Here is a 27,616-nt window from a genome sequence, read left to right as displayed (position 1 = left end):
GAGTTCCACATTTTAATTGAACTTGTTACTATAAAAGAAGTAATTGAGGGTAAGCTTGATTTCCTCAAGTATCATGTTCAGTGAAAAGAAACCAAAACCAATGTTTGATTTCTGGCAGACTTGGACCTTTAGTGATACTTGAGCTCTATGATTTATGTTCCTGCCTTAATTATTTGAAAGACTCTCAACATCTATCTCAAGTTGAAGCTGATTCTTTGTCTATATATATAATGATATCAAATATTAATGTTTGATTTTTCTTTTTACCTTTCCTTTAATCTCTTTTAACATCACTACTTCCAGAAGTCCTTGTGAAAAGTACTCTGTGTACTTGCCTTTCTATCAAATGAAATCATGAGGAATACATTTAAAAATGCTGCTACAATAAGTAATATCCTTTTAACCCTGGGGAGGGTCTTCCATGTCTCAAGTGAGCCATTTTACCTTTAGAGTGCTGTGGGGGACCTAGAGTAACTTCATGGAAACAAAACAGAACTCTGTTTAAATACAAGGGGGGATTTGAATTTGACTCATTTCCCTCTAGAAGAGCAAAAGATAACATCTTTACAGTATTTCATATTTTAACTTATTATCCATTTTTTTTCTTTTGCTAGAAGAGAACATTTATTAGAAAACGTTAAATCACTCTATGTATTTAATTTGATGACTAAGGTATCGTTTGGCCTGTGACATTTCCCTGATGATATGTTTTTCTTTTTTTTAATTTAATTTTATTATGTTATGTTAGTCACCATATAATACATCATTAGTTTTTGATGTAGTGATCCACGATTCATTGTTTTCGTATAACACCCGGTGCTCCATGCAGTACGTGCCCTCCTTAATACCCATCACTGGGGTAACCCATCCCCCCCCCAAAACCCTCAGATTGTTTCTCAGAGTCCATAGTCTCTCATGGTTCGTCTCTCCGATTCCCCCCCCTTCATTTTTCCCTTCCTTCTCCTAATGTCCTCCATGCTATTCCTTTTGTTCCACAAATAAGTGAAACCATATGATAATTGTCTTTCTCTGCTTGACTTAGTTCACTTAGCATAAATCCCTTCAGTTCCATCCATGTCAATGCAAATGGTGGGTATTCATCCTTTCTGATGGCTGAGTAATATTCCATTGTATATATGGACCACATCTTCTTTATCCATTCATCTGTTGAAGGGTGTCTCGGCTCTTTCCACAGTTTGGCTATTGCGGACATTGCTGCTATGAACGTTGGGGTGCATGTGTGATATGTTTTTCTTATCTAAAACTTCATTTTATCAAATATGCACTACAGCCACTCTGATATGTCTATGGGATTGTACTAGAGAGGGATTAATTTGAATTATCTATGATTATTATAATTTAGTTTAAGAAAAAAAAATACATTCAGGCTTCCTTTTTTTGTTTTTCTCTCCTCCCTCCATCACCTGCCACTTTTCTGAAGAAAAAGCCACATTTAAACTCATGAGAAAAATATTTCTTTGTGACCTTCCAGTGAAATTTTGATGGTAGTTGAAAATATAATTTATTAAATAGAGATAGTGCATTATTAAAAATACAAATATGAGATGAGAATGCACACAGATTATCAGTTGAAAACTATCTTATAGTTCTGCAGAAAAGTTACAGACTTTCTGACAAAAGATGTTCATGGAACCTGAGGAGTATTTAGAACATTACAGAATTCTGTCATGCAATTGCTGTCATATTAGACATTTGATAGCTGTGCAAAATTATTTTCACAGTGGTTGCTATGAAGAGAGACATGATTTCAATGCATATTCTTCCTGTATGTAGGGCTGGAAGAAACGTATTAGCCACTATTGTATGCCAAATTAAAGGGAGTATTCCTCTTTCTACTTGGTCCTTTACTTAGTAATAGTGCTTACTATATGTAAGGAACTCTCATGTGTACATCGTCTCATTCAATCTTCACCAACTCTAAATCGCTAATCCCAATTTTAGAGTGAGGGAACTAGAGCTCTGAGTTGTTAATATCGCCACTATACATGGCAGAACTGAGATTGAACTCAGGTATGTCTAAATCCAAGCCTCAAAAGCTCTTCAACATCTGGGACTTTATTATCTAGTGTCTTAGCTCAGGCTGCCATAAAAAATTACCACAGATTGGGTGGCTTAAACAACAGATATTTATTTCTCACAGTTCTGAAGCCTAGGGAGTCCAAGATCAAGGTGTCAGCCAATTTGGTTGCTGGTGAGCGCTCTCTCCCTGGCTTGCAGAAGGTTATTTTCTACTGTGTCATCACTTGGTGGAGAGTACGCTCTTCAGTCTCTTCTTACAAAGTCTCATGACTAATCCCATCATGAGGATCCCATCCTTGTGACCTCATCTAAATCCAATTGCTCCCTAAAGGCTCCATCTCCAAATATAATCACATTGGGAGTTGGGGCTTCAATATATGAACTTGGGTGGGGGGAGGGAGAAACACAACTCAGCCCATTCCATCTCACTTGTTTTAACTCTTCTTTCCAGTTTAACTCCAGCCTGGCACATCTTTTAGGTGATCCAAATTGGATGTGTTAACATGTTATCTTTTCATCTAGTGTAATAGCCAGCCAGCCACTGATGATCTTGCCTCCTGGTAGTCACACACTATGTAATCCCCTCCCACATTGTACCAGGATTGTTCTGTTACCAATAAAATATGGTAGCAGTGCACCTTCTATCTTGGGTTCTCCCTCTCTTCCTCCCCACTCCCCATCTTTCTGGGATCACTTGGGCCAGGGGAGGTGGGGAGCCAACTGCCATGTGTGAGCTGCCTTGTGGAAAGGCACTAAAGTCTCCTGTCAAGAGACAATGGAGTAGCTGAAAGTGGATCCTCCTTCTCCTCAATTGATGCATCCCTGGCTTACTTCCAGACTGACCTGCTCATGAGAGATTCTGAGTCATAGGCACCCAGCTAAGCTACTCCCTGGTTCTCACAATTGTATGAGATAATAAATATTTATTACTTTAAGCTGCTAAGCTTTAGGGTGATTTGTTATGCATCAATAGGTAACTATGCACCTGACATTATCTTTTATTATTATTATTTTTTAATCAACCTAGCCAGAGAAGATTCCAAGCCATTTTGCTTCTCTACTGAGAGCATACCTGAACTGGAAATTGTTATTCACTTTGATACACTCAGGTTTCAAAGTTGTATCTTGGGTTAAAAACATAATGTGACACATTTGTCACATACATACCGTAAGTATGAATGGAGGACGTTAGGAAAATATATTCTTTGAAATAATAAAATGCCTTTATTCAAACACTATAAATTTAGAATTTTGGTCATTTGGCAGGAACCAGAATGAAATTTGCCTTTTCGTTATCTTTAAAGTATTTCTAAGCAAATTAAGGCTTCCTTCCCACCAAGTCCTTCAAAGACCTGATCAGTGCTGCTGGGAGCATAATGTGACACCCCAATGGGTTAGATGCTCTCTAGAACTATTATGGGTATACTATTCCAAAATTACATAGTATAAACCAGTGAATAAAATATATTCTGTTACTTGCTATGGCAAATGGAAGTTGAATAATGTGCTTTTCTTTTGGAGCTCTTGATAATACATAATCATTCCTTTTTTACTAGCTTATGAATGAATGATTACTATTTCATTATCATTATGCTGTAATTGGTGACCTCTTTACCTAGGCCTATATCAAAATTCAGTGGGTTAATTCAGCCTCTCATATGAAATAAATAAATGTAGCAAGTAACACAGGTGTGGTAAATGCAGAACTTTCTCTCTGTCTTGAGCAACAGATGTTTGAGCTAAGAAGAACATCTGTAGCATCTCAGCTAGTCTCTTGGGTTTAGGTAATGAATTCATCACTGGCTATGTGTGCTGGACTTAGTGAAAGCTGATTGGACAAACCCTAAGACTCTGACTCATCTACTGCCAACAAGAAGTAAAACTGTGGGAATGAGCAGATCTGTGCCATAAGGAGTCTTCTCCACTGACATTCACGGAAGCCATACAGCATATTGCACACCAGTGCTATCTATACATTCTTATAGTCATGTCTTTATATATGTATGTTAAATATTTGTAAATATAGAGAAAACTGAAGCTTAAAGTCTTTTTTGCTAGCACTCATGGAATAATTCAGGAAATCCAGATAAAATGTACAAATGATAGAATCTTCAGTATAATTGATCTTCCTAGCAAGCAAGAACTATATTTTGGGCTCTGGGGTGTCTGCGGAGCAGATCTCAAATCTGAAATACACACTGTCTTGAAAACATTTCAGTATTTCATTTGTTGCGGATTGTTTTTCCTTAAACGTGCTATAGAAGAGAAAAACAGCTCTCTTATAATTATTAATTTTGTGTTTAGGTGAGTTTATTTCTAACATCTTTTTTTTGGGCATATTTATTTGAATTGACTCTTCTTTAAAGAACATTAAAAGAAAATATCGTTGGGAATTTTGATTATTAGATTCCAGGTTACCAAAGTTTCATGTAATACCTTTTATTATTTTCATAGATTTTAAATGCATACCCCATCTCCAAAAGTCATTATGAATGAGTAATTTATTCTTTGATGTCTACCAGATCTTTATGGTTTTTTTGAAATTTAGTCCTTGTCATTAATAAGATCCTTTTCTAGAATACAAATATCATATTATCTTATTGATAGATATTTCTAGTTCTTTTTGTTGGAAACTGTTTACCAAAAAGCCAAATCTATCTCATCTTTTTTTATATATCATTTTACTCAAAAAAAATTACTACACATTGGGGTGACTGATTTTTCAGAGGAAATTAGAAAAAAGAAAAAGAAAAATCAACTTTAGAAAAAACCTTTAAGAGTTAAATATATCTATTATTGACTAATTCTGTTCCATAAGAGATAATCAGAAGAGTAAAAATACCTTGATAATTTTGAAGCTTTGGTCATTGACTACATATCTTTTTTTATTTTTCCAAACTAATACATTTTCCTTTTTAATACATAAATCAAAAATTATATATATAATTTGTACATATGTACAAATACAAAATATATTTGTATATGTACATATACAAAATACATATACAAAAATTATAAATATATACTTTATAAATTTTTAATGTTAATTATATCTCAAATTAGCTAGATATTTTCTTTTTGCCAAAAATAGAATTAATGTTATTCTTACTCTAATCTATTGGATATTTTTAATTAGCTTTGACTTTGGGCTCTCTTGCATTAGTCTTAACATAAAGATAATGTAGCAGGTGCCATTTTATTTTATTTTATTTTATTTTTTTTTAAAGATTTTATTTATTTATTTGACAGAGAGAGACACAGCGAGAGAGGGAACACAAGCAGGGGGAGTGGGAGAGGGAGAAGCAGGCTCCCCACTGAGCAGGGAGCCCGATGCGGGGCTCGATCCCAGGACCCTGGGATCATGACCTGAGCCGAAGGCAGACGCTTAACGACTGAGCCACCCAGGCGCCCCATGCAGGTGCCATTTTAAAAGAAATAACATAATCTATGATTACAATATTCTTTAATAATCTGTTGCTCTTTTTGAAAATTACCATGTTTTTTAGAACGTAGATGTGTGATATATTATGAAAATAGAACTTCATTTTGATTATTTTGAATTTTCCTTTTCAAAGTTTCAAAACACCCAATAATGCCCACTCCGTTGGGTTGTTATAAGATCTATAAATACTGTCTATAAAATGCTTAGCACAGGGGTGCCTGGGTGGCTCAGTCGGTTAAGTGTCTGACTCTTGATTTCCACTCCAGTCACAATCTCAGGTCTTGGGATCAAGCCCCGCGTGTCTCTGAGTTCAATGTGGAGTCTGCTTGTGACTCTCTCTTCCTCTCCCTCTGCCCCTCCCCCCCACTCACTCTTTCTCTCTCTCTCTCTCAAAATAAATAAATAAAATCTTTTTAAAAAATAAATAAATAAAATGCTTAGCACATCTACCATATAGTCAGCACTCAAAAATATTAGCCATTAGAAATAGAATTTGCTTGTACCCAAATTGGCAAAATTAGTTATTTTAAGTTCATCCATACTCTTCATTATTGTTCAGACATTGGCCAAATACCTCATCAGCCTACAACTGAGGATACTGATGATTTTAACTCCATTTGATTTATTCTTAGGAAATTATCAACCCTTTCCCTCATGCTTGTATCCACTTTAATTTTTGTCTTCTATTTTTTGGAAATCTTTATCCACTTTAATCCACTTTTTCTCTGGATTCCTACTGACAAAGCTTTGTGCAATGTGCAAATAATAATAGTCTGTGTTTCATTTCAAAAGGCTGCTCAGGGATATTTGTGCCAGTTCTGTCCACACATTTGGGATTGAAGTAGTGCTAGGACAGATGTCCTATGGGACAGACTCTAAGTGTCTCTCCAGGGATGTCACCAAGAGTTAGGAACCTATAATCTCATTATACCCATACAAAAATGAAAATTTTACCACTTTCTCCATAAATCATTACCTTGTGTCACAAGGCTCAAATGTTAAGTCTCTAAATCCCTCATAAACAACTTAAAATTCATTTCTTTTTATATTCTCCAGAGAAATGGAAAACACTCTCTGAGCTATAATCTGATGCCTTCTATTAAATCAGCTCTACTGAATGCACCCTGTGTGTAGGAAGTGAGGAATTTACCTTCAGGTTTCTCTAACACTGAGACACTACTCCGATTTGATTAATGCCTTGTTCCTGAATTAATTCTTCCCCTCAGATCACATTGGTTAGGTTTGAGGGTAAACCAAAAGTTTTTGCAGTTTTCCCCTGTATAATATTTTAGAAATTTCAATTCAGTCGTTCAACAAACATTAACTGAGCACCTACTATACATCAGGCACAGACTTGCAGACATGATGAAGACTTGTAGACAAAATGAAGAAAGGAAAAACATGGTTTCCATTTTAGCTTCACTTCAAGAAAGGAAACGAGCTAGTTTGAAAAATGTGTGTTTCCTGAGCATTTTAACCTTCAGCAATGCACAAAAAAATTACACATTTTATCAGACTAGCCACAAAAGGGGAGAAAAGAAGAGAAAGAAACACAAGCAGCTGCGCCGTGCTACCTGGAAATACAATATTGACTAAAACAATCTCACTAATGGAGAACAGATCAGCAAATTATTAAGGATAAGTGATATCACTGGGGATGTCATTGTTGTCTATGTTTTTTGTAATTAAAATTTCCTGAACTATAAAATAGAAAAGTTGATCAATATTGGAGTTCTGCTCACTATACTCATTTAACTATCCTATTGGAAGATTTTTGTGTGTGTTTGGTCTTATTTATCCCTAGAGGTAAAAAATGTATACATATATATCCATGTGTGTATATATATGTACACACACACACACATATGATTATAAAGTATAATTTTGGACTTACAACTAGTTTGATTCTTATTTATATTGTTGCTTACAGTCCATTCTCCTGCTCTTCTTCCTAAAACATAGAGCTTTGATGTCCTAACTATGCATTAACTACCACTCCTGATCCCAGTTGACCCCACTACCTCTCCTACCCATGCAGATTGGTTTTCTTTGTTCCTTTGAAGGTCTCAGCTGCATGCTCACCGTCACTGTGTCCACAACTACTCCTATTATTTTCTTGTGGACTTCAATATCTAAAAAGATGACTCTTCTAGCACCTTGCACTCACCCCCTCCAATGAGCTCCGCTCTACCACAATCACTCACTGGTCTTCACACGGTCATTTTCATCACCGATTCTGTGTATCCTCCAGAATCTCAGCTCCAAACATCCTGCTCTCAGCCACCACCTCATAGCCTTCCAGATCACTCCATTTCCTCAATTCTAACAATTTTCACAGTCCACTGAGATCAACTAAGTGATTGTACCTTCTTTTCCGTATCTTTCATGCAATTCATGTCCTCACACTCCCCTTCAGAAAAGATTTAAGAGCTCTCCCTCCCCAGCCATCAACATCAGCAGAAGTTTTAATAAACAACCAGCACCAACTTGTAAGCTATGTGAGTGAGACATCTTAGAAGTGGATTATCTACTCCAGTTGAAAAATCCTATGTGAAGCTGCAAACATCAGAGATTCACCATTCTTGGTGGTCCCCACCCAAATTTCAGATTCCTGAGGAAAGTAAATGACTGTTGTATTTTAAGCCAATAAGTTTTAGAGTGACTTTTTATGTAATAATACATAACAATGGCACGTGGCGATAGGGACAAAATCTTGATAATATAATTGCCATAATTTCTTAGAAACTCTGTGATCCTTGGGGAGCCAATTAATCTCTTCAAGCTTTACTTTTGCTGTCTGTGAAAAAAAAAAAGATAATTATAATACTTACCTCTTAATATTATTTGACAGTTAAAATAATGTATTTAAAGCTCTTAGATTAGTTAGCTCATAATAATTTCTCATTAATTTCTGGCCATTATTATTATTTTGTATAATAAATATTTTCCCCTAGTATAGTATCTTCTTCTTCCATTTTTTCTCTGAATCCTATATTCCTTTCTCTATTCTCTTTTCAGATTATATATAAGATATTATATTATATTACATTGTATTAAACATTACATTAATATATTTTAAAGCTTTTGGGGGGTGTTTCTTATCCTTTTGTTTCTAATTCAGCCTTTTCTCTCCCATTGTAATGGACTGTTTTCCTCATTTCTGCCTTTCTGTCTTTCTCCTTTATTGTCCCTAGGCCAAAATTGTTTTCAAAAGCTGCAGAGTGATGATAAAGCATGAATTTAATAATACATGAAAGATATTAAATTGTTACAAATCACACAAAATGTTCAATAGAGAAATGTGCAATTGTCTTCATTCCTAGTGAATTAAAATTAATAATTAAATGTGTATATAAATTAGCTGTTAACCACTTAAATTACACAAAGTTAACTAATATAATTCATTTTAACAAATTCATAAGGAGTACATGATAAGAGTGACTTGAATATTTTTTAAAAAATAAATGCTTCTGTATTGCTTCAAGTTAGCACTAAAATGATTGAAAAGCAGACATCCTGACAGAGAGAAAGGGAAAACAAAGGCCTAAATGTCTCTTTACATGGATAACAAAAATTTTGAATAAGAAAAAGTCCAGGGGCTCCTGAGTGACTCAGTCCGTTGAGCTTCTGCCTTCCACTCCATGGTCCCAGGGTCCTGGGATCCAGCCTGGGGTCCGGCTTCCTGCTCAACGGGGAACCTCCTTCTCCCTCTTCCTCTGGCCTTCCTTCCCATATCCCAACCCCCACTCATGCTCACGCCCTCTCTCTCTAAAATAAACAAAATCTTTAAAAAAAATAAAAATAAAAAGATAAGAATAAAAAGTCCAAAACTCATTAGCGCTAACAGCAGAAATGAATCCATAACAGAAAATCTGAAACTGACTAAAATCACATCTAAAATGAAATTGTACAATATTATTTAATTTTTACATAGTGAGAATATGTAGAATAGTTTCTTTGTTTTTGCTTTTAAGTCTCTACCAGTTATTTTTCTCCAAAAAGCCAGGGGCTTTGCATTCATTATCTCACTTACTCCTTGTAGTGATTGTGCAGATTTTATCTCCTTTTTTTTGTGGAGGACAACACAGACAGAGATGAAGTGGCTTCCCCAAGGTAAAACAGCTAGTGGGAAGCCCAGCAAGAATTTTACTTAAGAACTGTCTCACTCCAAAGTGTGTCCTCTTTTCACCATACTGCAGGTTGTATAGGCCGAAGACAGGATGTTCTCCTTCAGATAATGCCCTGAAATTTTGAAAATGGAAAGTAATCAAGAACTACCTCCACAGCATCTTCGCAAAGTAGGATTTGTCCTCAGAGCCAAAGATTAGTTGAATAAGGACATGAAATACTCCCTTGTACTTTAAATGACATGGACACAATGTCATTACATATTGTACCATAATTTCAATCAGGTAGTTTCATTGATGTTAAGTAATCAAAACGTTTTGGATTAATACTTAAATTCAAAGTGTTTTCCTAGTTTATCTAAAGGACCTCAAGATGACTTATATACTTTATGAGCATTTCACACTTTGTTTTACTTATAAAGTTTTTTAAAAATGTACCAGTAAGCACAGGTAAAAATAAGAACAATTTAGTTGAGCCGTACATTTGATATACAGATCCATATCTTAGAAATACAACATTTTTCCAACACAAATCAAAGCAATAAGACAATAAATTTTTCTTTACAGGTGATGTTATCGAAAGCTACAACTTGGTCAAATCTAATAAAGCACTTGGATGTTGCAAGCTAATTTGCAAGATAAACTAGGATTATGTAAAAGGAAAGGCTGAATGGATTTTGAAGAACACAAATATTCAGATATTTTAAAAAAAAGCGAAAAGATTTTTTCTCAGCAGAGCAGCTATGAGGCTTAAACTTTAACCCTGAACACAGAAAATTGTGGAATTTTTAAAATGTTTTTAATAAGCCAAAACCTGGGTTTTAGACCACTGGTCACAAAAAAATAAAAAAATAAAAATAAAATAAATTAAAGATAAGCCAGTGAAGTACATTCTGAAGGCAGCAGCCACTGGGTGTTTTTGTTTGTTTTGTTTTGACATTTAAGGGTAGGAAATTGCAATATATTCAGCTCTTGGTATCTTGGAAACCGGCAGCAGGAAAAACCACCTTAGGAAGAAAACATTTTAAGAAACACAGGGCTGACCAGTGGCAGCGGCTGTGTAGGAGTCAGCTCACGGCAAGTGTTGGTAACGCCAGAGCCAGTTAGCCCAGGACGCTGTGAGGATGCCTTCCACGGGGTGCGCATGTACACCGCTAAGGTTTGTTGTTGTTGTTTTGTGAATTTCAGATTACACTTCCCTTTTCTCTGCCCTGAAGTTTAACATTTTCTTTTTCCTTTAGTTTACCAGGTGACTGGAGAAGAATTGTGTTTTTCCCCCTATAGTTAAACGCATAACAAAACTTTCTCAGAGTTCATATGGGGAGCAGATATTAAGCACTTCTGAACTGTCCTCAGGGACAGATCCTGTTAAAAATTTTTGCTCCTCCATGAGGAGAACTGGGAGGTTTTTATGAGTGATCACCAGACTTCATCTAAACAAGTTTGCCTATTCAAGCAGTTAAACAGAATTAACTGCAGGGAGAGATGAAGCCCTTCTTCAGGTTAGAAGGAGTGGGAGAATCTTGCTTGTCTAGCCTCAGGAAAGTAAACACCTGGTATCTACTTTCTCATTCCCACAGAATTGCAACAACAATATTCACTCATTTTTGTTTCCACACCATCAAGTTCTAAATCTTGGTTTGTCATACGCTTTGTGTGTGTTCCTTCTTCTGCCATTCCCAAACATCTCTCACTTACACGGGGTTAGATTATTCTCTCCTCTGACTCTTCTCCTCATTCTTTCTTTCCATCACTACCATCTTCATATGAAATATCTTCTACTATCTTCTCAGGTTTAACATTACTAAATCGCTCTGTAATACTTGAAAGAATTATTTGACATCTTGATATGATTAGTAATGTGTTGCCAGAAATTAACCTATAGTTATTTCATGCACTCACGCCACTTATCTCCAAGGATTTAATGCATGATTTTTTTTAATTTATCAAATGATCCCATCTTTGGATCTCTTAGTATTAAATAAAATACCACACAGATGGAGCTAATTAGTATTATGTGAATATAAATTATATAAGTAAGCACTTTATTGTGTAAGAATAATGTAAGATGATACAAGTTGCTGATTCTGAACATACACCACTGCAATTGAATTTATGATAATGACTTCATACTATTCCCTGCAACAAGGGACATGTTTAAAGGTTTGGCAAGAAAATCACAAACCACCACTCATGTGTTGTTAATTACTCATTGTGTGATAGGCATTATATGCTAGGTAACTGTAACAGAACATCAATACCATCTTCCCTGATTTCATTATGTTCACATACTAAACACCCAAACTACGTACTGTTAATGAAAATTATAAGAAATGATTCCTTGAGGTGCCTGGGTGGCTCAGTCGTTAAGCATCTGCCTTTGGCTCAGGTCATGATCCCAGGGTCCTGGGATCGAGTCCCACGTCAGGCTCCCTGCTCAACGGGAAGCCTGCTTCTCCCTCTCCCTCTCCCCCTGCTTGTGTTCCCTCTCTCGATGTTTCTCTCTGTCAAATAAATAAATAAAATCTTTAAAAAAAAGAGAAAGAAATGATTCCTTGATTTAAAACATATTTTGTCATTAGTGATACTGCAGATAATTTCCTATGAGTAACACATAAGCCAGATATGTGTGTGTATCTGTAAGTGTATATCATATATATATACATATACATATGCATATATATATACCGTATATGTACAGTATGAAAACCGTACCACATATGTGTGTATCTGTAAGTGTATATCATATATATACATTTATATACATATATACGTATACATACATATATACATACATATATATACACACACACACATATATGTACAGTATGAAAACAATGAAAATGTTTTTCAGGATAGAGAGTAGTAGTAGAAATTATTCTTCTATTGAATTATTGGTTTAACCTAAATAAATGTGTCTATTAATGAAGACCTAAAATACTGAGAGGACATGTCTGTCTGTTTTTAGTATAAATTTGCAACATTGTCAGCAATAAAGAAAGTGAAAATATGTATACTGAGAATATGTTAAGATTTATTAAAGAAAACAAATCTTCAAATGCAGTTGGGGAAATAGTGTAATAGTATTATAAATTAATAGTAGCATTCCATGCCATCTGACTAGTGAAAGTAACATTTTTCTCAAAAACTATGGAATATTTTGGTAAATTTGTTTATGAAGAGTGTTGAGGGTTTTTTTTATTATTATTATGTTCAGTTATCCAGCATATAGTAGTACATCATTTGTTTTTGATGTAGTGATTCATTAGTTGCATATAACACCCAGTGGTCATCACAACATGTGCCCTCCTTAATACCCATCACCCAGTTACCCCATCCCTCCCTTCTGTAACCCTCAGTTTGTTTCCCAGAGTGTTGAGTTTTTGTTGTTATTGTTTGTTTGTTTTTCCCTCTAACTTTTGATTCTGAATCTTAAGTGACCTTACCTAGAAGATAAATGTTAACTTCCTAATTTCTATAGAAGGCACTTGGTTTCTACAGAAGGCACTTTGTTTCTTTGTGTATTTTTAAAAGCAAAGCAATTAATATGTTGAGGTAATTCTTAATCACAAATTTAATGTTCTTATCCTTTTAAAGTAAATCAGTAGTTTTTAAGGAGTACTTTTTATGAGCAATGAACTTGGCAAGGTCAGAGAAGTAAGTATGTGATAGACAAAGCTCTTTCTGTCAAAGAAGTTTACTTGGGAAGACGAGAGAAAAATAAAATTATACACTTTAAAGAAAATCCCAACACTGCAGTTGAAGAGAGTAGTTGAAGATATTTTGGAATCCAGGCAATCAGAAACTCTTCACTGAACCTCTCTCACCCTGGGATAAGTCCTGCCAGATGATGGTGAGCTGGTGAGATGGGAGGTACAAATGTGTTACCAATTGATTTTACTAATGAAAATTGTTACAGCAATTCTAAGGAAATATCGGCAAGGAAGTGATAAAAATTGAACTGAATTTTGAAGAATGGATAGAATTTAAATCTGTAGAAAGGAGAAGAGCCTCCCATGCATGTAGAATATAGTGAACAAGAATACTCCTTGGGAGGAACTTTGATACAGGAAAGTCCATGGATTGTTTGGGGAGAAGCAGGAGTTTGGTTGTGGTGGAGTTTCTGGAGAAGGACTGAGAGAAAGTTAAAAAGTTAGAAAAGTTAACTGAGATCTGATTGTGAGGAACTTTGAATGCTGGGCTGAAAGAAGCTGAATTTAGGAGATTGCCACTGAAAGGTTTTTGTGTCTCTTACTATTCAACCATATGAAATAATCAGTGCCTAGTCCCCTCTGTGAGCTTGATGTTTCTCCCATTAATATCCCAGCAATGCAGAAGAGGCTAGAAGGTAACTGAAAGAGTTTGAATGGCAGAGTTGTAAAAGGGGTGGCATATTTGATTGATACATATTTTTCTAAGCTGATAAATTATGGGGAATGAAAGGAAAATCTGCTGAATTTGGAAGGTTTTCTGGAGAGGTTTGATTATTTTTAAAAAAAGTGAGCCTAAAAATATTTATGAGCTAGACATTGGACCTTTAGCAAGTTTAATTTGGGCTGTGTACATAGGTATCTCCAACTGAAAATGGAATGTCAACTTCCTAATTTCTATAGAAGGCACTTGGTTTCTATAGAAGGCACTTGGTCTGTCTACACTTACACATATGTGGGTATATTTCCTTAATAACTGTAAATTAGAAAATTGACACTCAACATTGAAATCTGTATTTTTCAGTTCTTTGCCTTTAAATAACAGTTGTAAAAACAAATGTATCTCAACAGTTCATTTTTCAAAACACACTGTTCGGTTTTCATTTTTTTTAACTTAATGAAAAGGTTAATAAGCTGGGTGTTGTTTTATAGGATATGCTTCCTTCACTCACTATTTTGTTGACATATTCATCCATGTTATTGCATGTTGCTGCAAAGCACTCATTTTCAATGCAGTATAATATTCCATAGTGTGTGTATACTGTTGCCAGTTTTTTTGCTGTTAAAAGCCATGCTGCTGTGAACATTTTTCTTTACACACATACCTGTGCAAGAGTTTCTCTTGGGTATTCAACTGTAAATGGACAAGTTGTAGATTAAGTAAATCTCATGAATTAAAACAAGTTACCTATGACTTTCAGAATTAGAAATTAAAACCCTCTGTGCTTTTAGCACAGTCCTGATAAATTTTGAGGAGTGGGTTGAATACAAGATAAGGAAGGGGAAGGAGGGCTTATTAGGACATCGGAGTAGAGTTCTGACCTTAGTGTTATAAGGAGCGTGGAGTGTGTGTGTGTGTGTGTGTGTGTAACTTAATGCTAATGTTTTGCTATGAGTTAAAGAGACATACAACTTTATGTTATAGAAAGTCACAGGAGTGCATTAAATAAGGTCTACCAGATGATAAATTGAAAGATAGGCCATCCAAGTCTGGGGTGCCACTTCCCTGATGTTATCAGCGCCCCCCCTCCATTTGCCGTAGGATGCAACTGCTGCTGTCACAGTCAGGTACGCTTCCCAACCTCAGCCATCAAGTCCACATTTCAGGTGAGAAGAGAAAAGCCAAATGGCAGAAAAGGCAACCCCAATTGGGACATCCCTTATGTTTCCAGAAACCCCACCCAGTAACTTTGACTTTTACCTCATTGAGTAATGAATCACTTGGCTGCCCCATTCTTCTAAAAAGTATAAATAATCTATTTTATTATGCTGACCATACTGCCACCCCAAATCTTTGGGCATTCTGTAAGGAAAAGGGGATGGATATTGATAAAGCAGTGTGCCCCAGGATACAAGAAGGGTGTGATATAAAGGACATCAATTTTCTTATAATCAGATTACTTCTGTGTCTAAAATAATAGAAAGATTAATTTTAGATGCAAAAATAAACCTTAGTTCCAGAAGTCCAAATTTTCTTTTTTAAAATGAAAAGACACCTAGAGAAGGTAAATGACTTTCTTAGGTTCATAAAATTATTAGTGACTGATCTCTTGAGCTGATATTTCTTGACTCTCAGGAAAGTTTATTTCTGTAATTCCGTGTGTTTCTTCTCTGTCTAAAGCACTATGCAGGTAGGGTTGCCACAGGAACGGGTGACTTTCTGAAGTTACCAAGTAGGGGAAGGTTTTAAAAAGCAGATGATTTCTAGTTCTGTGAAAACTGCTGTTGCTATTTTGATAGGGATTATATTAAATCTGAAGATTGCTTTGAGTAGTATGGAAATTTTAACAATATTGGTTCTCCCAATCCATGAGCATGGAATATCTTTCTATTTGTTTGTATCATCTTCAGTTTCTTTCATAAATGTTTTATACTTTTCAAAGTACAGGTCTTTTACCCTTTTGGTTAAGTTTATTCCTACATTTTTTATCCTTCTTGGTACAATTGTAAATGGGACTGTTTTCTTAATTTCTCTTTCTGTTACTTCACTATTAGTGTATAGAAAAGCAACAGATTTCTGTATACTAATTTTGTATTCTGTGACTTTACTGAATTCATTTATCAGGTATAGTAGTTTTCTGGGGAGTCTTTAAGGTTTTCTATACATAGTATCATGTCATCTGCAAATAGTGAAAATCTTACTTCTTCCTTACCAATGGATGCCTTTTAATTTCTTTCTTGTCTAATTGCTGTGGCTAGGACTTCCAGTACTATTTTGATTAACAGTGGTGAGAGTGGACATTCTTGTCTTGTTCCAGATCTTAGAGGGAAAGCCCTCAGTTTTTCACCATTAAATATGTTCACTGTAAGTGTTTCGTATATGGCCTTTATTATGTTGAGATATGTACCCGCTAAACCTACTTTGTTGAGAGTTTTTATCATGAATGGATGTGGTACTTTGTCACATGCTTTTTCTACATCTATTAAAATGAACATATGGTTTTTATCCTTTCTCTTGTTAATGTGATATATCACATCAATTGATTTGTGAATGTCGAATCACCTTTGTATCCCTGGAATGAGTCCCACCTGATCGTGGTGAATGATTTTTTTAATGTATTGTTGGATTCAGTTTGCTGATACTTTGTTGAGGATTTTTGCATCAATGTTCATCAGAGATATTGGCCTGTAGTTCTCTTTATTTGTGGTGTCTTTATCTGGTTTTGCTATCGGGGTAATACTGACCTCATATCTATCCTTCCTCTTCTATTTTTTGGAATAGTTTGAGAAGAATAGGTATTTACTCTTCTTCAAGTGTTTGGTAGAATCCAAGCTGGTACAGCCACTATGGAAAATAGTATGAAGGTTTCTCAAAAAGTTAAAAATAGAATTACCATTTGATCCAATAATTCCACTACATTTTCCCAAAGAAAATGAAAACCCTACTTCAAAAAGATATGTGATCCCTATGTTTATTGCAGCAATTTACAATAGCAAATATATGGAAGCAACCCAAATGTTCATCCTTAGATAAATGGATAAAAAAGATATATGGTAGAATATTACTCAGTTACAAAAAAAGGACGAAATTTTGCCATTTGCAACAACATGGATGGATCTAGAGGATATAATGCTAAGTGAAATAAGTCAGTTAGGGAAAGACAAATGATTTCACTCATATGCAGAATTTAAGAAACAAAACAAACGAAAGAAAAAGACAAAAAAAATAGACTCTTAAATATAGAGAACAAACTGATAGTTGCAAGAGGGGAGGTGAATGGGGGGATGGGTGAAGTAGGTGAAGGAGATAAAGAGTACACTTATCATGATGAGCACTGAATAATGCATAGAGTTGTGGAATCATTATATTGTATGCCTGAAACTAACATAACATTGTATATTATACTTGAATAATTTTTTTACTAATTTAATTATTAATTAATTTAATAATTAAAAAAAATCAAAAAAGGATTATTTACCAGGTTGTGAGTGAGATATTCGTGACCACAGGGGATAGCAGGGTGCCCAGGGATAGTTATCACAGAACGGTTACCAACACCAAAAGTCAGAAAAGGGGGTCTCTTAAAGATGGGGCTGCATTGAAAGGAGTAGTTCCCTTTAACAGAAAACATAGCTAACTCACTCTCTTCAAAGGGGAAGCTCAAAATACTGACTACATTCTCCTTCTTCCCTTGCCTCTATGTCAGATGACTGAATCCAACTGGAAGTCAGAGGCATGGGATCCTGTTAACTGTAATCTATAGGGGTCAGTTTCCCGGGTAAAGAGTGGGGTAGAGAGGGGTGAAGGACAGACATGGAGGGAAAGATTTCTAGTATGATAGCTTATTCTGAGGCCTCCAATAGAAACACTTGCTCACTTACTCAAATATCTTAGGGGACTTCTGGTACTTTATTGCTCCAACATCCTAGTTCCCGGCACTCCTTTGGGCTCCTGATTAGCATTCCGATGTTCACTTCTTCCTCTCATTCCCCATGGTTTGAATGTATCAGCCTCTCTCATAAGAGACTGATTCCCTGCATCCAAAGTACCTCTCATTAACTACTTGCAAGTAGTGGATAAACAACATCCCCTTGGCAAACTGTTCCAATGTTTCCACGAAACTCTCCCATCCTAGTACCTATGCCTTGGTTCTTTCAGGATATGAAATAACAGCTTATAGTCCTTTAAGTTTGTTCAACAAAGGAAGCTCGTATAGTGTCGCAGTGTGCCCCACTACCAGCTCCCCGAAACAAGGCACAGAATATTTGGTACTTTTAAGCAAGCCCAGTCTGACACAATATGATATTCATCCTAAATTCCTTTAAGTGTTGGAGAGGATACCTGTCAAAAACATAAATTCTTCATCATTAATGTTTCTCGATACAAAAGGATGTATATGCAAAAGGAGAACACGCACTATTCACTTTCTAATATTCTGTGATGAAGATGAGTCACCCCAATGTAAATGTGCAGTTTGTGCTTTGGTAATACTCCTGGGTTGGATTATGTCAGTGGCATAGAGAATTAGGTATAAATCTCCAAATTATAATAAAGTACTTGTACAGAAAGGTATTAACTTTCTACAGGCAAACTGCCTCAATTTATAACTCCTGCTCAAAGAAGCAATTCCCAGATGGCTTTTGTCCATAAGCATAGTATTTGCTTCCATTTCCACAGTTGTGTTTGCTTTCTGTTCCCACATCTGTGTTAATCTCAGGACCCAGCTGTTGACAGTTATATTGATTTAATCAGCACCAGAGTCTAACTGGAAACTTACTATTATTTTCCTCATGGGCTTGCCAGCCTAAACATAATGACCTTTTTCCTACTATAATGCCATTTAGAAAAGATCAGATTGCTTGGTTTTGAAAGCTGCTTGCAAAACAATATTAAGTAGATTAGAAGTCCATTAATGCTATCAGCATTATTTTTTAGCTCAAACTCTGTGATAGGTGATTGCCCTCATTTTATATACACATAAGTATTATACAATATAAATTTAACGATATATTAAAATAGGTAGAAACACGTATTGTTTAATCTTTATGTTTACATATATTGTTGAATAAATATCATTTGATGAATATGTTTTCTCACCTTATGTTGCTTGTATTTCAGCAGAGTATATTATAGTCACTTTTTCCTTGATCATTCTAAATATGGCAAGACAGGATTAAAAGATAAATGAAAAATGTGATTTTATTTATTCATAAAATCAATTCTCAGACCCTTTTTTTTTTTCTAAGATGTAATTCTTAGAAAAATTCTTCAGAATTTTGGGGTCCCTGCTTTCCCATATGTAAACTCGTGTGGTGATGATAATTCTATATGCCATTCTAATAAGAGACATTCCATGCCTATCTCCAACCTTGTCAACCTTACTTTGTAAAAATATATACCTCAGTATATTAAGAACTTCTACTTTTTTCCTTAGTATTTGTCCAGTGGTCTAAATGAGATTTTGAAATCTGCCTGACAGATATGTTGTTGTTCCTCTTGCTTTTCGTTTCTTTTCTGGGAGGTGTTTGGAGGATTGAAATTTTCCACCATGAAGTCATACACCTTAGCATGACCTTGATTTTTTTTTTCTCTACACTAATGAGACCCTGGGTAGCTCTTATTTAAGGAAACTGCTTTTGTCTGCTTGGCCATATTAAATCGATCCTAGTTGACTATGGGTAACCTATTGTTTCATTTATTTACATTTTGAGTACATTCAAAAGGACTTGAGAAAAATTCTTAGTTTTATTTTGGGTGTCACGATTAAGAAGATTACACTATTCTTTCCAGTCACCTGCTGGAGGCAATGACCTTGTATATATTTTAGCAACGAAATTGGATATAACATGATCACTTTCTCTGCAATAGCTATGACATGACAAAACAGCAGTTTAAAGGTCAAATACTACAAGACCTAGTAAACACAAACTATAGATTCTGTCCTTAACTCTGACCTTGACCTAACTTAGTACCAAATACTGATTTAAAAAATGGCTCCTCTGATAACTGCTGTGTGATTTTTCCAGATAATAATATATTGCAGAAACGTTTACATTAAGATAGTCACAAAAGTTAATTATTAGTGGCAATTTGTTTAATACTAAATTATGAGTAGCCACTTAATACCTCAAGCCATCCATCAGAAATAGTCAATTCGCTAATATTTAATGCCTGACACTGCACTAAGAGAAAACCACATTTGGATGTTCTCATTACCTACTGAGTTTTGAGTCCTATGCAATGTTGACTAGTTCAGGGTTGTTGGCAAAGCACACTCAAACTTTATTATATTTAAATGTGTTCTCTCTTATTTGGTCCCTACCTGGGGAAGGATTCTGGGAAGCCCAGGAAATTCTAAAATTTGGCAACACAGGGTTTTGCATTTCCATTACCCTTTTTAATGAGTTGGGGGTGGTGAGGAATAGTAAGAAAAAGATGACTCAGTGTCCCCTACTCACCAAGGATTCGTTACTTATTCTAATATGGAGAAACTTCCACCACTTTTATTCTCTATCCTAAAGAGAAAATTGGAGTATATTGAGAATAATCATATTTGATTGATTATATTTCAGAAAGCAAAAATCGTGTTTTTCGTTGTTTTGTTTTCGTATACACAAGAATGATGGGAGGCTAAATAAGAACACCATATAAATACTACTGCACATTTATATATGGGCCATGCAGGCTCGCCTCATAAGACCTCTAAGAACTGTTTTCACTAGGCTGGTCACATTTCCACATGTGATCACGGACCGCATTTGTTACCTCCAATGTCAATGTTAGATGTGTCATCCTCATCTAAGGCAACCAACGCAACTTCTGTTAGGTTGTTGTCAGTTGATGTATATTGGGTATGTGTTCTATCTTTGGTTCCTGACGAACCTATGTAAATGATGATATTTGCGCTATTAGAGTGGTGTTTCAAATTTAACTCTCAGCACTTTGAGTCCAGAAAAGCAGAAGTATATCATTGTGAAAGGACATTTGCCTTCCTCCCAGGAGAAAACAAGTGAGGAGAAAACTATATGAAAGCATGTCTGAAAATTAGCAGGGATGCTAATCCCCCTGATAAGGCACTCATGAAGGAAAGCATACCTAATAAACTTGAAATATTTTATATTATTTCAGTTTTAAAATCAGCATTTAAATACATGATGAGTTATTTATACCATCTGCTATACAGATATCAATGAGAGAATAGTTGATCAAACTGCTAAGGACATCTGTTCCATTTTATTAAAATTAAAGTTCATATTTCACAGTGGAAATACCCTGAACCTTAATGAGACATCCTGGTTTTCTTTGTAGTTCAAGGGAAGGTATTGCCTTTTCTACTTCCAACACAATTCAATGTAGCTATGGTAACATTATAGAACAGACTACTACTAGAATATTGTTATTCTCAGTTAAATGTTTTTCCTAGATTTCATTAGTATCAGTCACTACTGGATGTTTGTGATACAAAGATGGTTAGGATATGGTCCCCGCTTTTAGGGAGCTTTGGTTATACTGCTGAAGACAAACAAATAAGCAGATGGTACAATGCAATCACATGATAAATGGAAGCATAAGTCCTTGGGTTTCATAGATGAGACGCTGGACCCAGCTCGGAGGGCTGACTTGGAGGGATGAAGGTGGATATTTGAGAATGTTACAAAGTGATTTGCATCTTGAAAGACTAGTTGAAATGGCCAGGCAGAGAGGAAGGAGGTCAGAATGCATACTGAGTAAGAGAAAGCTACCTATGTAAAGGTGTGGAGGAGAATGAATTGTCTTATTTGGGGAACTGCAAGTGATTATAGGTGGCAAGAGCAGTCTGGGATTTTGTATAGGAGTTAGAGAGTTAAAGAGTGTTGCTGAAGGGCCAGGGAGTGGCTGCATGGTGACCAGCTTGTTGTGATTATCTTGGTAGGTTTGACTTACTCTTGAAGCTATGAGAAAACTAAGCATGGATTGGACTTGTTGCTGGCTGTTCCAAAGAACAGACTGGAAAGGAATTAAAGTAGATGAGGTAAATTGTAATTTGTGCTATAATTTGTAGTAATCCAGACAAGGAAAATGCCAGAAAGTTTAAGTGTTTTTCATTGGGATTAAAAAAGAGGAGCTCTAGTGCTCACTTTGGGAGAAACACGTAGTAAAATTGGAACTATGCAGAGATTAGCATGGTCCCTGCACAAGGATGACATGCAAATGTGTGAAGTATTCCTTATATTTTTGTAACTATGTGGGCTGGTGGATGTTAACTATACTTTTTGTGGTGATCACTTTGCAACATATATATATATATATATATATATTGCATTGCCTAGTATATAGGCATATACACATATATATATCAAATCATTATGTTTTACATCTTAAATTAATACAACGTTATATGTCAATTATATCTCAATAAAACTGGCAGAAAAGGGAGCTCTATTTGTCTATTCAAAAGAGAAATAAACAACAAAAATAAACCCTATACAGCTTTAGAAATAAAAGAGCAGAATCAAAATCCAGGGATGGTGAAAGAGCAGAAGGGTCAGTTTAATATTAACCACTGCTTATAAGATGATAGGATCTTATAGTATGATATTATTGAGTTATAACATATTTTTGATCGCAGAAGTGTAAGTTGGTTTTAGAAAACCTTGGAAGGAAAACAACTGGCCTCAGAGTAATTAAGGGTCACAATCAAGGAAGAAGTGCACTGAAGATAGGCATGGTTATTATGGGGGCCAAGTCATTTTCCATAGTATAAACCTGTGATAATATAAACAACCAAAAAGCAGGGCCTCAAGCCAAGTGACACGTGTTAAAACACAAAATTCAAATGAGTGAATTTGAAGATCAAATTGGCTTTATTAAAGGATTCACAAATCGGCAGCATCCCATCTACAAGTAGAGGGGAACTCTAAGGAGTTGTACAGAATGGAAGGTTTTTACTGGAAAGAGGGGGGGGCAAGAAAGTGATTAGCAAAAGAAAAGGATTGTTACAGACAACTTTGCTTTCCCTGAGGTGAAGTGGAGGGGATCTTATCATGCAAATTACTCCCTCTACCTTTGAGGGCTGGAGAGAGCCCCTGCCAGACTCATTGGAGCCTATCAGAATATTCCTGACTGATTAACACTGCATTTCTGGGGGAGACTGAAACTGCAGTTAAACTAGGTATTGAACCCAGATTTGAGAACTTGGCCTAAATGACACCATTTTGGGTCTTTGGTTTTCTTTTTAACACACTGTGAGATGTCCTGAAGGGAAATAGTGGGCAGGGACGGGGAGACAATAGAAGGATTCTTTTCAATAGTTGTTCTTTGTGTACATTTGTTGGTTGTTTTGTGATAAACAGGTACTTGCAAGACTGCTAACCTGAGAACTATTTAGGGGGTAAAGTAGAAGCAGATACTGCTTAGATGCTCTTCTGCCTGGATGCTTTGGGGTCGCACAGTGGAGGGAAGGGAAAGTATGACATGGAATCAGTTAAGTGATACCAACTGAGATGGGGGGGGTTCAGGGACAATAGGGCTTATTGATGGTAAATTCCGGTTAGATGAATTTAGTTTGGACACAGAGTTTGGCACATCTGTTTAAAGCCAAGTAGGGGACATCCTAGTAGACAGTTAGGATTAGAGGTCAGGAGAGTGGTCTGTTTTATTTTGATGAATCATACTCAACTCTGTTCACCTAAATAATTGAAGGTAAACTAGATTTGTTTGGGGTTTGTTGCTTGTTTTATGTGAAGGAGCAGCATAGAAGAGGGAGACGAGATTAACAGATAATTAAATTCTTTGTTGGAGTGAGACTGGTCATAGCTCACTCAATAGTGGATAAGAATATATTTAAAAAACACTTATCTCAGTCTAGTGAATGGCATCAGAACCCATGTGATGCCTTTAGATTTGTATTTTGATGGGATAACGATGGTTGTTGGGTTTGAAGGTTTGTTTTCTTGAACTTCTTTACTTTTCAAATGGTCCATTTTATTAACAGAGTATACTACAAAGCTCAGTTATTTCTCTTAAATTTTGAAGACAACGTGTTGGGCTTTGAGATACTTTAATCCTTTTCTGTTTAGCTTTAATCCCTTGTATTCTATGTTCATAGGGATGTTTTTGGTCATTAGCTTCCTGAAAGAGAGAACTTTCCCTGAATCTATTTTATTAAGATTTATTCCAAAGGGTAGATTATTGCCTTTGAAAATGCCTTAGTTCACTACCTAATTTGTCTTTTAAAATGTCTTAGTGTGTTGTAAAATAATGTTTTATTCCTATATGGGTAATGCCATCAAGATCACTACTTTAACCCAATTTTCCTGCCCCTTCTTACTCCTATGATTATATTACCATTCTAAATACTAAATAGTCTTCTCCTTTTTTTTCTACCTCTAATATTTCTCTACCTAAACTTTGTCGAAAACACCCACCCATTTTACTTATGAAATTTGCTCCTACATGGTGTAGCTTACAAACTTTGGAGAAAATATATAATAAGAATCAAATACGAATATCTTAGGATTCTCAGACAACCATGCCATTATCATTGTGTAGCACTGACTAATAATAATAACAGTAATACTGTCATTTATACTTTAATGGCACCTATTGGCTTACTAATAATGTAATATATTTTACCTTTTCCAGTAAAGCTACCCTATATTTCAAGAGTGTTGATGTCAAGTAAATTTATAGACATACCTAAAATTAAAAGACTTTATTTTTTTCTTCCTGATTTTTTTTTTTTTTTCAGATTTTCTGAATTTAGTTTATTGTCCAAAGTCATGGTTTATATAATCTGATAAGAAATATACCTTAGGGTACTCCATAAAGTGAAAGGACAAGCAAAGTTATTAGTCAAGGAAATATATAATGGTAATGACAATATTTTATTTCTTATCATATTAAAGTCTATCTTTTTTATCTGTTATACCAACATCCAACATCTTACACTGGCTATCTGGGTAAAGTAAATGGCATTATAAAATTTTTTATATAAACATATATAAGAACGTTGCTATATATAGTACATATGCTTTCCTTAAAGAATATTTCACATTCTTTATACTATGCCATGTTTTTCATCTTGCTGATAATTACTGCATTAATGCAAAATAAAGTATGCTTACCTAAATTCTGTATCCTTTTGAATCATTATTTGAAAATACAGGCAAAATTAGAAAACCACACAAAAATTTCTGGAAAGCCAAAGACATTTTTCTACATGACACAGAATGTCTTAATTCTACCATTGTCTTTCAATACTCAGGCGTTTTTTAAAATTATTTATTTATTTGAGAGAGAGAGAGAAAGAATGGGAAGGTGCGGTAGAGGGTAAGGGAGAGAGAAACTCTAAGCCAACTCCTAGCTGAGCATGGAGCCCGACATGCGGCTCGATCTCATGACCCTGAAATCATGATCTAAGCCAAAACCAAGAGTTGGGCACTTAATAGAATGTGCCACACAGGCTCCCCCCATACCTTTTATAATAGAGAATTATTGAGAATTTAGCTATCTCACAAACACTTATTATTTATTTTATTTGACAAGTATCTATATAGCATTTACTCTGTGCCAGTTGCTATTCTAAGTGTTTCTTAAGTATGAGGTTAATAGTTTTATTAGCATATCTATTCTATAGGCGAGGATACTAATGCATAGAGTTTATTTAAGTCATTTGCTCAAGTGCCAAAAAAAGGCATAGTATTTATATAGATATATAAGATGCAAATTAAACCATGCCTGAAAACTGGAAAAAGCTAAATGGAGTGAAGGTTAAACACTTTTGTTCTATGCATTTATATTTATTCCTCTTTAGGCCAATTACCTTATTAACTTACATAATATTTTTAGCATTATAGTGAATTTTTTAAAATTTTATTTTATTATGTTGTGTTAGTCACCATACATTACATCATTAGTTTTTGATGTAGTGTTCCATGATTCATTGTTTGTGTATAACACCCAGTGCTCCATGCAGTACGTACCCTCCTTAATACCCATCACCAGGCTAACCCATCCCCCCACCCCCATCCTCTCTAGAACCCTCAGTTTGTTTCTCAGAGTCCATAGTCTCTCATGGTTAGTCTCCCCCTCTGATTTCCCCCACTTCATTTTTCCCTTCCTACTATCTTCTTTTTTTTTTTTAACATATAATGTATTATTTGTTTCAGAGGTACAGGTCTGTGATTCATCAGTCTTACACAATTCACAGCGCTCACCATAGCACATACCCTCCCCAATGTCTATCACCGAGCCACCCCATCCCTCCCACCCCCCACCATTCCAGCAACCCTCAGTTTGTTTCCCGAGATTAAGAATTCCTCATATCAGTGAGATCATATGATACTTGTCTTTCTCTGATTGACTTATTTCGCTTAGCATAATACCCTCTAGTTCCATCCACGTCGTTGCAAATGGCAAGATTTTGTTTTTTTGATGGCTGCATAATATTCCATTTTATGTATATACCACATCTTCTTTATCCATTCATCTATCAATGGACATCTTGGCTCTTTCCATAGTTTGGCTATTGTGGACATTGCTGCTATAAACATTGGGGTGCACGTACCCCTTTGGATGGCTACATTTGTATCTTTGGGGTAAATACCCAGTAGTACAATTGCTGGGTCATAGGGTAGCTCTATTTTCATCTTTTTGAGGAAACTCCATACTGTTTTCCAGAGTGGCTTCACCAGCTTGCATTCCCACCAACAGTGTAAGAGGGTTCCCCTTTCTCCACTTCCTCACCAACATCTGTCGTTTCCTGACTTGTTAATTTTAGCCATTCTGACTGGTGTGAGGTGGTATCTCATTGGGGTTTTGATTTGTACTTCCCTGATGCCGAGTGATGTTGAGAACTTTTTCATGCATCTATGGGCCATTTGGTTGTCTTCTTTGGAAAAATGTCTGTTCATGTCTTCTGCCCATTTCTTGATTGGATTATTTGTTCTTTGGGTGTTGAGTTTGATAAGTTTTAATACTCCCCCTATCCCCTTGCTTGGATTCTACCTTCATCATAAATGATAAATGCTCTAGGATCTAATCTCTTGTGTGTTACTCATTTTCTATTTGAAGTTGCTGTAGCCCTCACTATACCTCATATGGAAACATATATATCTGATTTTTCATCTTTTGCCAGCCTTCTAGATTGACTCCCCACTAACCAAGCATGCCACCTCGCTATAACAGAATAGAAGATAAAAAGAACCTTTGAATGATTCCATTTTAACCACATAATATACTTCCAGTGATAGCCAAAGCTAAGCCATGGACATATCAAAGCAACGGTAATCTGCCTATACCCCATCTTATGTATACCCGATACACATTTACTCCCATCCTATCTTCTCTCATTTGAAAGATCCGATCCCTCATATTTGCCTTTAATTTATGGCATTCAAGCCTTATCCTTCCCTAAAGAATTTGTTTTGGGATGCTCTTCATGCTCTGTTCACGCTGTGATAGTCTATGCTTATACAATTCTAGTGTCTTGGGAGTCAGTCCTGAAACCTTTGGGGCCAGCCAAGGAACCTGTAGGTCATGGCAAGAGGATATTTGAATAATGACTTAGAAGTAATGTGCAGGCATTTAAATCATAACCTTCCAGAAATTGTGACATTGACTTCCTTACCTAAAACAGAAGGACTCAAGGTATTTC

General features: G+C 35.6%; 1 protein-coding gene and 1 non-coding gene across 2 annotated transcripts in view; both read left to right on the top strand.

The window, feature by feature from the left end:
• HCN1 (hyperpolarization activated cyclic nucleotide gated potassium channel 1) overlaps window positions 1-27,616 on the top strand; it is a 391,500-nt gene that overhangs the window by 234,589 nt on the left and 129,295 nt on the right. The gene's annotated exons all lie outside the window — the stretch shown is intronic.
• Window positions 22,090-22,194, top strand: LOC116639277. Its single transcript, XR_004300790.1, has one exon. It is a non-coding gene; the product is annotated as a U6 spliceosomal RNA (small nuclear RNA).

The sequence above is a fragment of the Phoca vitulina genome, unplaced genomic scaffold (genome assembly GCF_004348235.1).
Source record: "Phoca vitulina isolate PV1807 unplaced genomic scaffold, GSC_HSeal_1.0 scaffold17, whole genome shotgun sequence".
In the NCBI taxonomy this organism is placed as follows: Eukaryota; Metazoa; Chordata; class Mammalia; order Carnivora; family Phocidae; genus Phoca; species Phoca vitulina.
Note: the sequence above shows the minus strand (reverse complement) of the source record. Positions and strands in the feature narration are given on the sequence as shown.